Raw genomic sequence first — 14035 nt, forward strand, 5'->3', positions numbered from 1 at the left:
CCCCCCAACACCACCACTTTGTTTACATTCAGCTGTCAGCTGGATAATTTTTATTTGCAGAGTCCATCAGGAGCAGACTATCTTAGCATTAATAAAGGCTGGCATGTGTCTACATGGGATGACATGATTTTTAAATAAAAGACTTTGTCACAGAGTTGTGTTTTTATCTACTTTGTGTTTTTTTACTATGTACCCTCTATTCATTCACGTGGGATGATATATTTTAAAGGGGTTCCCAGATTCCGATAAGTTCCCCCCGTAGACCCCCACATCCTTTGGGCTAGGGATGTGGGAAATTGTTTTTTGTCCCCCATCAACATATGTACCCTTCCCATGTTGAGCGCATGTGGCCTGGTATGGTTCAGTAAGGAGGAAGGTACACAATTACTGCCCCTCCCTTTCCTGGCTAACCAGACTGCATGCTTGGATAAGAATCTTAAATGGATGCTGGGGAAACTCCACACCATGTTCCTGTTTTTTGTCATGGACCCCTAAAAAAAAAAAAAAAACAGCCCCCTATCTAGAATAAGGGTCTGATATGGATTATAGGGGGAAAATCCAGATTTTTTTTGAACAGCATCAATGGTTGTGCAGCTGCCACTGTCCAAGCAACATATGATGTCATCAATTGCTAGGGCACAAGTGGTCAGTCTGCACAGGTAGAGTGCAGGTGGCTGCCAGTGCCCTAGCAACCAAGGAGCCGGAAGTAATTCAAACTGACCATTTCTAAGTCATTCGAAATGGCCATTGGTGAACTAGCCATTTTTGTTTTCCTATTCGCCCAATTATAGTGTAACTTTTGGGGCAAACTCTACATGACTGCTAACTTGAATCTCATCCCTAATGGGCTGGCTAACAGGTAAAATGTGGAGGTAGGGATGGAGGCTTTTATCCCACCAAAGCTCTACTAAGCCTCTAGACACTTATATATTGTAAACAATCCTGCCAGCCAGTGCCATAAATACATGGCTTTTTTTCAGCGGGAACGTAGGTGAATGTATATAATGACAAGGGGTGCTGGAGGATCTATTGTTCCTGGGGGAATGTATTGTTTTAGGTGGGTCTCTTGTTGCTTGGGAGGTCTATTGTTGCTGGTGGGGGATATATTGTTCCTGGGAGGGGGGTCTCGTGTTTATGGAGGTCAGTTGTTGCTAGGAGGGATCTACTGTTAAGGAAGTGGTCTATTGTTGCTGGCTCCAGGAGGGTCTATTGATGCTGGCTGCTGGGAAATGTATAATTGCTGAGGGGATCTGTTGTTACTGGTTATAGGGGATCTATGTTACTTGTTATCATTAACACATTTCATACACATACTGAGTAGCACAAAATGATGCTTGGTTCTGGATTCTCAAAAAGGGGTGGTACTGGGAGGTGAATAGGGGGTGGAACCAAGAGATGGTATTTAGAGGTGGGTGGGGCGGAGACAAATGGTAATTCATAAGTGGAGAGTACCTGCACCTATTCTCTGAGAAAAAAACAACCATGAATATACACAAAGTTTACCTCAAAGTGAAAGTAAACTTTCATCACAAAATTTTAGCTTTAATGTAGGCTTACCTATAGGCACTGTAAATGTCTCCTAAACATGCACCATTTAGGAGACATTTACTGTACATGCAGCCAGTGACATCACTGGCACATACACTCTGAAGGAACAGTCACCCGTAGCGTTCCTTCAGAGCCCTGTGCCGCGAAAGGTGGCTCCCGTGCACACAGGTGAGAGTGATGTCATCGCAGTTCCAGCCAGTCACAGAGCCGGAGTCCGCTGACACGGAAGCAAGACAAGTGACAATGGGTGCAGCCTCCAGCGCTGACATCACATTGTTGGAATGCTTATTTTTTTAGGTGAGTTTCACATAATGTGGTTCTCTGCGATGCATACTAGCACATTATGAAATTACCTTGCAGGTAAGAAAAAAAAAAAAAAAAAACGTCCAGCAGTTTGCAACCACTTTAATAAAAAATACTCAGTTTTTGAGTGGCACTACAAATAAAATCATTTAGAATTCCCTAATGATCTTCTTGGCACAGGCTGACACTGACATTCTATCACAGATTGGCTGATGCACACAGTTATCCCAAGCTAAATCAAGCCCCACTCCCCTGGCTACCAGAGCATCCCAGAGAGACAAATGAAGCAAGCTTCAATCATGTAATATGTACTTAGTTATGTTATTAAACTATCTTCGTGAATATAAATTAGCTTTATTTATATGTCCTACACCGCGTAGACACAAGAGAAAAAGTCCTGCTATTTTTATCAGTCTATCTACTTTACTGGTTTGGGGATTTTAGACTTACAGTAATTATCCAAGTTGACATGCTGCTGGATGTAATTAAACTATGATCTCTCACTGGGTTAGAAAGTGCAGCTTTGCTCATTATTAAGAGTAAGCTGCTACAACCAAGGCATCGTGTCCTAATTGAAGAGCCAGAAAAAATCTTATTGTGTTTATGAGCAGCTTTTTTTTTTCTTGAAATATTTCTTTATTACATTTTTAACAAAACATGCAAAAAAATAATAATAAAAGGAAAAAAAACATAAATTAGAATAGGGTTCTAATATAATCAACAACCCAAATCAGTTTAATCAGCAGCAACCACAGAGGAGTATCCTAAAGACCAACAAGCAAGGTGATGGGATAATTGGGCCTCAGGAAAAAAAAGAGGATAAATGCATAATAATAATAGCAAAAAGACCAATCAATAAAATATCAGCATCCAAAAGAAATGGCCCATACTAACCCAAAAATAAAAACAAAAACAAAAAAAAGTCTCCGGAACAGCGACATCTGCACTAGGCAGACGCGCTGTCTGGGAATATAAGGAGATGCCATCACATGCGCAATGCTGGCTGCGAGGATGTCCGGACAGACCACTTCACCATGCTTCGGCCAATGGCGCGGATGCATTGCGTGTCATCATAGGGTGATGATGTGTGAAAGGGGAGGGGGGATTGAATAGAATTAGAGGCATACTGCCCGCAATCACGGATGGACAGCGTCATCAAGCATCAGCTATCACCATAAACACGATGATGTGTAGAAGGGGAGGAGAACAAAGGAGATTTGAGAAGCATATAATGCAACAAGCATCTGTAAGACAGTATAATTACTCAATATTCCCCCTACAGTCTCTAGCAGGTAATAACACTGTAAGGCCTTACAGTATAGAATATAGTCTCTTGTCTTCTTTTCTTCAGCTAGCCATTTATACTGCAGTACTTATAATCCGCAGGAGTTCCGACCAGTAAAGCAGTGTAGGATAATAGAAAGCAGTAACTTCAATTGTGCAAAGTATTTGTGAACTCCTTCCCTGGGAATGTACTTCCAGTTCTTAGTAATGAAATCAGGCTTGATGCCTATGTACGTGTAACTCTATTGAACTGAGCTGTTCCATGGGAAACAGTCAGCTCCGTCATGCTGCACCACTCCGCACAATGACCGGGACCTCTGTCTGGCTCCGTGAGATGTTTCAGAATCCTCCCCAATTCTACCACACCGCTGCTCCAGTGGGCTGTAGTGTACAGTGGTGTGAAAAAGTGTTTGCCCCCTTCCTTATTTCCTGTTCCTTTGCATGTTTGTCACACTTAAGTGTTTCGGAACGTCAAACCAATTTAAACAATAGTCAAGGACAACACAAGTAAACACAAAATGCAATTTGTAAATGAAGGTGTTTATTATTAAAGGTGAAAAAAAATCCAAACCATCATGGCCCTGTGTGAAAAAGTGATTGCCCCCCTTGTTAAAACATACTATAACTGTGGTTGTCCACACCCGAGTTCAATTTCTCTAGCCACACCCAGGCCTGATTATTGCCACACCTGTTTACAATCAAGGCATCACTTAAATAGGAGCTGCTTGACACAGTAAGGTCCACCAGAAGATCCTTAAAAGCTACACATCATGCCGAGACCCAAAGAAATTCAGGAACAATTGAGAAAGAAAGTAATTGAGATCTATCAGTCTGGAAAGGGTTATAAAGCCATTTCCAAAGCTTTGGGAATCCAGCGAACCACAGTGAGAGCCATTATCCACAAATGGCGAAGACATGGAACAGTGGTGAACCTTCCCAGGAGTGGCCGGCCGCCCAAAATTACCCCAAGAGCGCAGCGATGACTCATCCAAGAGGTCACAAAAGACCCCACAACAACGTCCAAGGAACTGCAGGCCTCACTTGCCTCAGTTAAGGTCAGCGTTCATGCCTCCACCATCAGGAAAAGACTGGGCAAAAATGGCCTGCATGGCAGAGTTCCAAGGAGAAAACCACTGCTGAGCAAAAAGAACATCAAAGCTCGTCTCAATTTCTCCACAACACATCTTGATGATCCCCAAGACTTTTGGGACAACATTCTGTGGACCGATGAGACAAAAGTGGAACTCTTTGGAAGGTGTGTGTCCAAGTATATCTGGCGTAGAAGGAACACTGCATTTCATAAAAAGAACATTATACCAACAGTAAAATATGGTGGTGGTAGTGTGATGGTCTGGGGCTGTTTTGCTGCTTCAGGACCTGGAAGACTTGCCGTGATAAAAGGAACTATGAATTCTGCTGTCTACCAAGAGATCCTGAAGGAGAATGTCCGACCATCTGTTCGTGTACTCAAGCTGAAACGAACTTGGGTTCTGCAGCAGGACAATGATCCTAAACACACCAGCAAGTCCACCACCGAATGGCTGAAGAAAAACAAAATGAAGACTTTGGAGTGGCCTAGCCAAAGTCCTGACCTGAATCCTATTGAGATGTTGTGGTATGACCTTAAAAAGGCCGTTCATGCTCGAAAACCCTCTAATGTAACTGAATTAGGACAATTCTGCAAAGATGAGTGGGTCAAAATTCCTCCAGGACGCTGTAAAAGCCTCATTGCACGTTATCGCAAACGCTTGGTTGCAGTTGTTGCTGCTAAGGGTGGCCCAACCAGTTATTAGGTTTAGGGGCAATCACTTTTTCACACAGGGCCATGATGGTTTGGATTTTTTTTCACCTTTAATAATAAACACCTTCATTTACAAATTGCATTTTGTGTTTACTTGTGTTGTCCTTGACTATTGTTTAAATTGGTTTGATGTTCCGAAACACTTAAGTGTGACAAACATGCAAAGGAACAGGAAATGAGGAAGGGAAACACTTTTTCACACCACTGTAGATGGTCCCTGGTGGCTTCAAATGTTGGTCCGCACCGAGCAGGTCACGCGTCCCAGCAAGAAGAGAAAGAAGATGGCCGCGCAGTTCAGCCACTCAGTGATCATGGGTAAATGAGTGGGCATTCTGGGTAGGTGAGTCCTTTCTTAAGAAAAAAATGATTAATTCACTTCCTGTTAGGCTTTCCCTATGCTCTTGAAATGAGAAATAAACAAAGTCCATTTTACGTTTATATCACTAGAGGGAGCCAAATACCAATTTATAGCATTGTCCATTGTTTAGCTTTACATAGCATTAGAAGGCAAAAATACCAGCGCTACAAACATATCACAAAACAATACATTAATTGCAATGCATACTGATACATGGCATGAATAAACAAAAATTAATATATGTATATGTATATGTATATATATATATATATATATATATATATACACTGAAGACTTAATTAAAAATACAGTGTGTAGTATATACAGTATCAAATGTATACATGATTATTGCTCGAGAATATTAAGCTTCCATACCCACACTTGTGTAGCAGAAAGCCCCGCAAGTTTGTAGATATAAATATTGAAGCCTCAAACGAACTACAGTATATTATATGTCAAAAAGACCAATTTAAGAGAGGCAGTCCAGGCAGAAGATAATGGAAAAAGAACAAAGTGCGTGCACAGTGATTGTGCACACAGATTTATTGCTTTTCGCATTCACCTGAGGCAAAGCCCCCCAGGAAGGGATGATAGGTCAACTGAGTATTGAGGCCTGGTGGACAGGTGCTGTTCAACTCAGCAATCCATCGTACTTTGCGTTGAAGCAGAAGTTTGTTCCAATCCCCTCCCCTGTTATCGGTGTGCACTCGGTCTAAAATGGTAAAATGGGCACAAGGAGGTATGCCTTGATGGCAATCCCTCATGTGTCGCCCGAGAGAGAGATCGGGATTGGCGTTGGTCATGCTAGTGATGTGTCTCGATGCTCTTCTCCAAAATTCGAGTTTCGGTTTGCCCACATTAAACATTGGCATTGGCAAGTCAGGAGATACACAACACCAGGCGTCTTGCAATTTGAAAAATGTCTGGGTTTCTAAGGTTTGCCGTTAGGTAGAATTGTATTTGATTGTGCATTCATATATCTCCAGTATGGGGATCCTCCACAAGTAAATTTACCCAGCCTTTTACATGGGTCAGATCTAAAAATGCCTACATACTCACTTTTTACAGCTGGTCTTTCAAAGAATGAGCTGTCCTATGTTATGTATATGGTAAAGAACATCTTGGGAACCAGACTCCTGGTGACTCCTATACTGAGTGACTCTATGTACTTTATCTATTATGAGTTCAGCTGATGGAGGTTTACCCAGAATATTACTACATATGGACTGTATCGTAGGTCTCAGCTCTGCTCCTTCAACATTTTTGGGAATGCCCCTAAAGCGAATGTTGTTTCTCTGACTATGATTTTTGATTTTCCATATTTTCTACCCGAAGAAGAATTGTAGTAAACTGTTGTACTACGGATTTAGATGACTCTAATTCAACCATGTGCGTATTCACATTGTTCGCTGTGGATTCTAATTTGGAGATCCCAGTCTCTACAATACCCAACTGTTCCCTCACCTCTGATATCTCCTTCTGCAAAGCCTCTTTCAAGCATTGTGCCAAGGCTTCCAATAAGGGCAGAGGATATATAGCGGTGGAGGCTGTTTGTTTTGAATGGTTTAGACTGTTTAGACATTGCTCCTATCATTTGTTCTGCATGTTTTCGGCCCCTAGTCATGGCCAATCGGTTTGCCAAGTTACTGTATGATTTTAAAGGAGAGAGGGAAAGGTGGACCAGGACTGGGGGGTTACTGGGAGCACTGGTGGGGGGAACAGGTAAAGGCTAGAAGACAGTAATGTAGGGCCAAAAAAAATATTATATACAAGCGGGAGGCAGATTAGCTGTGGTGACTGTGACCAGGGCTGGACTGGGACAGAAATTTGGCCCTGGACTTCATCCAGACCGGCCCATGTACATTTTGAGTGTCCGATCAGCACCCCCTTACATCAGAGTGTCCCATCAGCACCCCTTACATCAGAGTGTCCCATCAGCACCCCTTACATCAGAGTGTCCCATCAGCACCCCTTACATCAGAGTGTCCCATCATCAGCCCCCTTACATCAGAGTGTCCCATCAGCAGCCCCCTTACATCAGAGTGGCCCACTGAGCCATCGGCCCACCGGGAAACTCCCGGTTGTCCCAATGGCCAGTACATGCCTGATTGTGACTGAAACTATAAAGTCAGCAATGACTGAAGAAGCACGGTTGTAACATAACCATGTCCATATCCATACACACAGCCATAAACTGCAACATTTACACAACTAGTACATCCAGTACATGCTGGCGGGGAAGCTGACACTGGGAAGCAGTTGTATCAGCTTTCCTTTTGTGGTTTTGCCTCAAAGCCTAATCGGGGGGAGCATAAACAGCCCTGGAGCACCGGATTAGTAGCCTCTCAAAAGACTGTCACTGACCTGCAGGGTGAATCTCCCAGGATCCACACACTCCAGCAGATGCAGTCAAGCAGACAAGCAGATGAGCAGAAAGTAAAGTAGTCGCCACGGTGGCAGTTCTGCATGCTGCCCTTATCCTTATCAATACTGCTTCAGTGTAGCTATACACAGCACCCCCCCCCCCCCCCACCCAGAAGATCCACCAAGGAGCCAGATCTGAAGTTGGAGCTAGACTCGATGGAGCGGGGAATAGCTTGCGATCAGTGGTAGTAGTGGTGGTGAGCAGGGGTGGAATCAGTGGCTCTGGGGGTGGGATCAGTGGCAGTGGTGATGGTGGGGGGGTTATCAGTGGTGGTGGTGAGGTGGGTGGATCAGTGGTAATGGTGGGGGAATTGGATCAGTGGCAGCAATGGTGGGGGGGTGGGATCAGTGGTGAGGTGGGTGGGATCAGTGGTGGGGGTGAGGGGGTTAGATCAGTACAACGGTGGCAGTGAGGGGGGTTAGATCAGTGGCAGTGGTGGGTGTGGGATCAGTGGTGGGGGGGCTGGGATCAGTGGCGGCAGTGAGGGGGGATGGGATCAGTGGTGGCGGTGAGGTGGGTGGGATCAGTGGTGGAGGTGAGGGGGTTAGATCAGTACAGTGGTGGCAGTGAGGAGGGGTTAGATCAGTGGCAGTGGTGGGTGTGGGATGAGTGGTGGCAGTGAGGGGGGATGGGATCAGTGGCAGTTAGGGTTTGATCGATGGTTGTGGTGGGATCAGTGGCAGTGGTGGTGGTGGAGGGGATCAGTGGCAGCAGTGGTGGTGGTGGTGAGGGGGGGTGGGATCAGTGGTGGTGGTGAGGGGGAAGGGATCAGTGGCAGTGGTGGTGGTGAGGGGGGAGGGATCAGTGGCAGTGGTGGTGCTATCCTCTCCCACCACCATCTCTGCCTGTTACTGATCCCATCCCCCCTCATTACCATAGATCTGATCCCTATCCCTCCCAGGAGGGGGCTCAGTAAGAGGCAGAGGTAGTGGAGGTTGGGATCAGTTACATTGACAATTTGTCACTCGATTCCTTCCCCTTCATTATTCCTGTGCCTCCAGGGATGCTCCTGTGTCATGGTGTCTCCTGCAGATAGGGAGAGCTCCTCCCCTTCACTCCATTGGCATCAGCTAAATTTGTCTTCCAGCATCTGCCTCCCTCTCCAGAGAACAGCATTTGCTCAGTGGCAAACTGAAGAACCGCCGGGTGGCCCCTGAGAGTGGAGAACTGAAGAATGGCTGGGCGGCCCTTGAGAGCAGAGAAATGGCAGGCGGGCAGCCCCCTACAGCGCCCCCCACAGTGGCTGAACTCCAGGGCCCAGTCACAAGTGTGACTTCTGCGACCCTAGTAGTTCGGCGACTGCCACTGGCAATAATCACATGAAAAACCCAACAGGTTGGTTGTACCCAAGTTGATCGAATGATCAACTTGGGTACATTCAGCCTGCCCATACATGGTTTGAATCTCGCCCCTGCTGAACCAACTGAGATTCGAACCATCTATGGCTGGCTTAACACTGTGTAACAAGACTTGAAAGTGCAGTGATTGTGCTTATGACTCTTCATGGTCCAAATGGCAGGCTGGGAGAGGAGAGGTCACTGAGAAAGCTGAACTTCAGTAACCATATTTTCCTGTAGTCACAGATCAAATAGATTTGTATGCAGGAAGTAATTATACACATAGAAGTTACTTGCAGCTATACGAGTATGGTGTGACATAAACATACAACGTTGTATTACATATAACCACAGTGGCCTGTTGAGTAAACAGCCATATAAATAGAGGTATACGCTATTCTGGAAAACAGTAGCTAAATTGAGGGGGAGCTGAACAGATTTGATTCACAAGTGTAGATTTATTTAGCAGATGCACTCTGCCAAAGCCCAGCAGGGGGCGCTCTTCGTCTGTTTATCACACTATACAAGCATATGACGCTATGAGCACGCTGAAGAGTGATTACTGTACGGGACCATAGAGGAGTCAAAAAGCTGCACCCAACAGGAAGTGCAGGCAGTGAGTTAGGCTAGTGATGTGATCTATCGCTAGTACTCGCTTCAATTGTAGACAACATGGGCATCATGTGAGAGGTCTTAGCAAGCAAGGTAAAGGTAGGAGCACCGAGCAATACATAAGAGGAATGTTTACACTCAGCTGAACTCACATGTGGGCTTTGGGGAAGGAATGTTCCTTTCTGTACAGTACCAGACATCTCATAGTAGTTACATAGTAAGGTTGAACAAAGACACCAGTCCATCCAGTTCAACCTGAGCGAGTGAAGATCTCATGTATCAATGGACACTTCATTTTTATTATTGCAGTGACCTTAAGGCTGGGTTCACACTGCTGCGGGGGGAGATCCGGATGTGATTCGCACCGCAAATCACATCCGATCTCCGTAGTGATGCGAGTTCAGCCATACAGATAGTATGGCTGAATTCGCATCGCTCCCGCAGCAAACTCGCACGGGACCCTTTTTTTGGTCCGCAACAGAATCGGATCGCATGGGGGTTCACACCATGCGATCCGATTCCTGTGCGAGTCGACAGATCGCACTGCGATATGCGGACGGATCTGGGGGTGTCATTAACATATCATTGACACTCCCAGCCGTCCGCATAGGGCAGTGTGAACTGCCGGCGGGAGGTGTGCGATGCGGGAAAACGCCGCGTTCCCGCATCGCTGTGGTGTGAACCCGGCCTAAAGAGGAGGACCACCTTAAAAAAAAAAAAAAATTAAAAGGCATCAGCTACAAATGCTACAGCTTCTGACTTTTAATAAATGGACACTTACCTGCGATGCTGATAGCAAATGACGAGCAATTGCTCGTCTCTCGGCTGCCCCGTCTCCATCCTCAGTCAGGGAAGTGAAGCTTTGCGGCTTAACTGCCCGGTTCCCTACTGCGCATGCACAAGTCGCCTTCACTGGTCCCTGTTGTGTTCTAGGAACTGTGTGTCTCCCAGAACACAACTGGGGGGGGGGGGGGGGCAACTGCGGCTAGCTATTCCCAGAAATGGGTGCAGATACCTGGATTATACAGGTATCTGCACCCCCCTCCCCACTGAAAGGTGCCAATTGTGGCACCGGAGGGGGGGGGGAATCTGATGAGCAGAAGTTCCACTTTAGGGTAGAACTCCCCTTTAAGACTAAGCATGAGCTCAAGAGCATTCGCATGGTCCACGTGCAGAGCCCGCCAGGAAGTCGGTGCAGCGCTGCACTAATCACAGGCAGTGAGACATTGCCCCGATGTACAGCTGCAGAGATCGGGCAATGTCTCTGCCTGTGATTAGCGTGGCGCTGCCCCGACTTCCTGGCGGGCCCTGCACGTGGACCATGCGAATGCGCCTGAGCTCATCCCTATTTAAGACATCCAGAAAGAGATTGAGACCCCTTTCACGAGTTAGTTTTCAGGTGTTTTAGCTCTAGAAATAGCACCTGTAAAGTGCCGGAAAACTGCCTCCCATGCCAAGTACTTTCACACTGGGGAATTGCACTTGCGGGACGTTAGGAAAAAGTCCTGCAAGCAGCATCTTTGGGGCGGTTTGGGAGTGCTGTATACATCGCTCCCAAAATGCCCATACCCATTGAAATGAATCGGCAGAGCTTCTGAAGCGCCTGAAAAGCGATTTAGAAGCACCGCAACACAGACAGTTTTAACCCCTGCGGCTGTGATGGGATGGCGTGTTTTTTTTTTTAAAATGTATTATTTAGGTTGTTTCTTTTTTTGTTGTTTGTTTATTTATATGTCTTTAACCACTTGACCTCCGGAAGATTTACCCCTCTTCATGAACAGGCCATTTTTTTGCTATACGGAACTGCGTTATTTTAACTGTCAATTCTGCAGTCGTGCGATGCTGTAACCAAATAAAATGTTTTTTCCCCCCGCAAATAAGCTTTCTTTTGGTGGTATTTGATTACCTCCTTTTTTTTTTTTTGCGCTATAAACAAAAAAAGACTGACAATTTTGAAAAAAAAAATACTTTTTTAGTTTCTGCTATAAAACATATCCAATAAAAAAAAAGTTGAAAAAAATCAAATTTCTTCATCAATTAAGGCCACTAAGGATGAGCTCTGGCGTGTTCGCTCACCTCACGTGCACAGCGCACCAGGAAGTCGGCACTACGCTGTGCTACTCACAGGTAGTGAGACTTTGTCCCGATGCATGGCTGCAGAGATTGGTAAATGTCTCACTGCCTGCGATTAGCGCAGTGCTGACTTCCTGGCGGGCTCCGCACGTGGGCTGTGTGAACACGCCGGAGCTCATCCTTATAGGCCATTATGTATTCTGCTACGTATTTCTGGTAAAATCCCAATAAACGTATGTTGATTGCTTTGTGCAAAAGTTATAGTGTCTATAAACTATGGGATATCTTTATTTTTGGATTTTTTTACTAGTATTGGTGGTGATCAGCGACTTATAGTGTGACTGTGATATTACGGCAGACAGTCGGACACTAACTGGCACTTTTTGGGGACCAGTGACACAAAACTAATACAGGGATCAAAAATATGTGCTGCCACTCTACTAGTGACACTGGCTGGGAAAGTGTTAACATCAGGGCCAATCAAATGGTTAACTGTGTGCCTAGCCAGTGTTTAGCTACACTATGGGAGGTGTTTTTAGTATGGGTAGAGATGAAATTTGTTATCTGCTTTGCAGTAACACAAATGTCAACCCTTCCCTCCTGTCAGAACGGTAATCGGCCTTGTTTACATAGGCACACCATTCTACCACTCTATCAGATGATCGGCAAGTTCTGGTGGACATCGAGTCCACGGTACCCGCTGATAGGCTTCTGCTGTGTATAATCACAGCAGGAGCGAGTAGCTACTGCTACTTGGAAGAGTCGAATCATGTATATATATATATATATTGCCTTGAAAAAGTATTCATAACGCTTGAAATTTTATGTGATAGACCAACACAAAGTGGCACATAATTGTGAAGTGGAAGGAAAATGATAAATGGTTTTCAAAATGTTTTACAAATAAATATGTGAAAAGTGTGGTGTGCATTTGTATTCAGCCCCCCCCCCCCCCCCCCCGAGTCAATACTTTGTAGAACCACCATTCACTGCAATTACAGCTGGAAATCTTTTTGGGTATGTCTCTACCAGCTTTGCACATCTAGAGAGTGACGTTTTTGCCCATTCTTTGCAGAATAGCTCAAGCTCTATCAGATTGGATGGAGAGTGTCTGAACAGCAAATTTCAAGTCTTGCCACAGATTCTCAATTGGATTTAGATCTGTACTTTGACAGGGCCATTCTAAGGCCGCGTACACACGTGCGGACTGTTTGCCCAACCTTGTTCGTCAAACAGTTTCGGCAAACAGTCCGCTCAAAATTTGCATGAGCGGACTTGCCCACACACGAGCGGACTGTTTCAGCGAACTGTTTGCCAAACAGTTCGCTCAACTTTTGAAATGAACGGACTCGCCCACGTAAGGAGGAGGCAAATCCGCCCATTTCGAGCGCGTGTACAGGTAGGCGGGGCCCGCGAAGGAGACGTCGCGGGCTCCGCCGCCTGGAATGGGCTTAAAGGGGAACCCCAACGCCGAAAAAAATCGGCGTGGGGGTCCCCCCAAAGTCCACACCAGACCCTTGTCCGAGCACGCTACCCGGCCGGACAGGAAAGGGGGGGCGAGCGAGCGCGCCCCCCCTCCTGAGCCGTACCAGGCCGCGTGCCCTCAACATGGGTGCCTTGGGGAAGGGGGGGCCGCGCGGCCCCCCCACCCCAAAGCACCTTGTCCCCATGTTGATGAGGACAAGGGCCTCTTCCCGACAACCCTGGCCGTTGGTTGTCGGGGTCTGCGGGCGGGGGGCTTATCGGAATCCGGGAGCCCCCTTTAAGAAGGGGGCCCCCGGATACCGGCCCCCCACCCTATGTGAATGAGTATGGGGTACAATGTACCCCTACCCATTCACCTGTGAAATAAAGTACAAAAAAAAACACAACACAGGGAAAAAATATTTTATTGCACAGCTCCGGGGGTCTTCCGTCTTCGGGGGTCTTCTCGCCGGACTCCTCCGCTATCTGTGTGTAGCTCTTTTGCTAGCGGAGGAGTCCGGCTTTCTTCCTCCCCGCCGCCGGCCTCTTCTCCCGACTTCGGGGGTCTTGTCCCCCTCTTCGGTTCTTCTGCCGGGCCACCGCGCCTTCTTGTAGCTCTTTTACAGGCGGTGGCCCGGTCTTCTGTCGCCGCTGTCGTCGCCGCCGCCGCCGCCTTCCGTTCTTGTTCTTCTTCTTCTTCTTCTTCTTCTTCTTCTTCTTCTTCTTCTTCTCCTGGAGATGTTGACTCGACGAGCTCTCCGGCCGGAATGCCAGAGCCGCGCTGTGCGGTCACTTATATAGTGACAATGGGGCGGTGTCACATGGTATAT

At 46.4% G+C, this 14035-nt stretch overlaps 1 protein-coding gene across 2 annotated transcripts in view; it reads left to right on the forward strand.

Moving 5' to 3' along the window:
• The first annotated feature begins 9633 nt into the window (after window positions 1–9633).
• DHX40 (DEAH-box helicase 40) overlaps window positions 9634–14035 on the forward strand; it is a 107170-nt gene continuing 102768 nt past the window's right edge. The window contains exon 1 of one of the 2 annotated variants that reach the window (XM_077482107.1): window positions 9634–9761. The gene's annotated coding sequence lies outside the window, so the exon portion shown is untranslated. Of the gene's footprint in view, window positions 9768–14035 lie in introns of both variants that reach the window. The other variant, XM_077482106.1, reaches the window with a different exon arrangement.

This window comes from Lithobates pipiens, unplaced genomic scaffold (genome assembly GCF_037356315.1).
Source record: "Lithobates pipiens isolate NorthernLeopardFrog02 unplaced genomic scaffold, aLitPip1_a1.2 Scaffold_16, whole genome shotgun sequence".
Taxonomy (NCBI): domain Eukaryota; kingdom Metazoa; phylum Chordata; class Amphibia; order Anura; family Ranidae; genus Lithobates; species Lithobates pipiens.